Source organism: Cynara cardunculus (genome assembly GCF_001531365.2).
Source record: "Cynara cardunculus var. scolymus isolate 2C chromosome LG 11, CcrdV1, whole genome shotgun sequence".
NCBI lineage: Eukaryota > Viridiplantae > Streptophyta > Magnoliopsida > Asterales > Asteraceae > Cynara > Cynara cardunculus.
Genome location: NC_037538.1, coordinates 15,076,393 through 15,078,029, shown reverse-complemented (window position 1 = coordinate 15,078,029; position 1,637 = coordinate 15,076,393).

Below are 1,637 nucleotides of genomic sequence, written 5' to 3'. Positions count from 1 at the left end.
TAATAATATAAAACAATTGATAAAATTAATATTCTAAATAACCAACAATTAATACTAGTGAATAATTTATAATTAAAATTAACTAATACATTAAAACTAATAATTAAATCAATTAACTATCAAAATTAATTAATATCAATCAGGGTATACTCGAAAATGTGGCAAAAAGCTACTAATAAGCTACTCCAACTAGCTTTTTAATAAGATAATTTATAAATCAGCTTATGTACATCGAAATACGTATTCAAAAAATAAGGCAGCTTATGTTTGCTAAACAGTGTCTTAATCTCTTCTAACATAGAAGTTCGTTAGCTGTTTTTCGGTAATGTATTTGTTTGACATAAGTAGGTAAAACGATTTATTTACTCAAAAAATATCTAAAAAGCTAAGGCCTTGTTTGTTTTTTATAAAAAAACTCTTATTAGTCTCTTATGTCTGGTTCGTTAAGAGACAACGCCATTCAGACTGTTTGTTTTTTCTAATTTTTCAGAGACACTTATGTCTTATTTTATATCTGATAAGAGGTAAACCAACATCTTGTTTGTCTCTTATTGTTCTTCAAATCCTTAACAACGACGTTTTCTCAATCCATTAATCTTAATCGATCATTTATCTCAATCGATCCTTACCAAAGCAATCCTCACATCTCTCAAAATAGGATGTAAATGTGTTAAATACCGTTAATGACATATATTCGTTTAAATGAATGTTAATTATATAATTTAGATGTAAATTTCATAATGATGATGAATAAATATATGAAATTGTATAAATCTATACTACCTTATAAATCAAATTTATCAAAAGTCTTAAAAACAATTTTTAATGCACAAAGTATTATACATTTATGCACAAAGTTTTAAAAATAACTCATAATGCATTAATGCATTAAGTACTACTACTTTATATATTCAATCTTAAAATCTTTTAATTTACAATTAAAATAACATATAGTACAAGTTACCAATGCACATATTACTTTTTTTACATGTTTCCGAGATACTTTTGACACCTTTCACTCATGCATTCACCCTATCATATCTCTCTGTCTTCTTCCCATCCCCCAAGATAAGATTCAAAATTAAATTCATCATGAGTTATTAAAAGTTATCTCATTCATCTCCCATTCAATTGCTCTAGAACTTTCAGTCTCGTTCTCGCTCTCTTGATTCTTTGTTCTTGGTGTAAATCGAACACATTTGTGAAGTCGTTTAAATATGTTGGATTTTAAATATATTGGATTTTAAACTGTTATACAATTTTTTCCATCAATAAATTGTAATTGGAACTATAACTTTTATTTATTCAAATTGTATTAATATGTAAAGACCAAGTGTAACTTATATAATCGTTAAATCTTATCTAATAAAACCAGTAAAACTTCAAAATCGTTAAAATTCATGACTCCCGCCGCATTACGCAGGTACACAGCTAGTTAATTTATAAATTCAACACTATAATTTTTAATGAGTAAAATAGACAATTTAAACAAATTCAGACGTTTATCACTTTACAAAAACAAACAGTTTTATTGATTCAAATTCCAGACTTCAACACCATCTCTTATAAATCAAAAATAAAATAAGACTTCAGATTTCAACACCTCTTAAAACAACAAAATCCACCTAATTATTTTT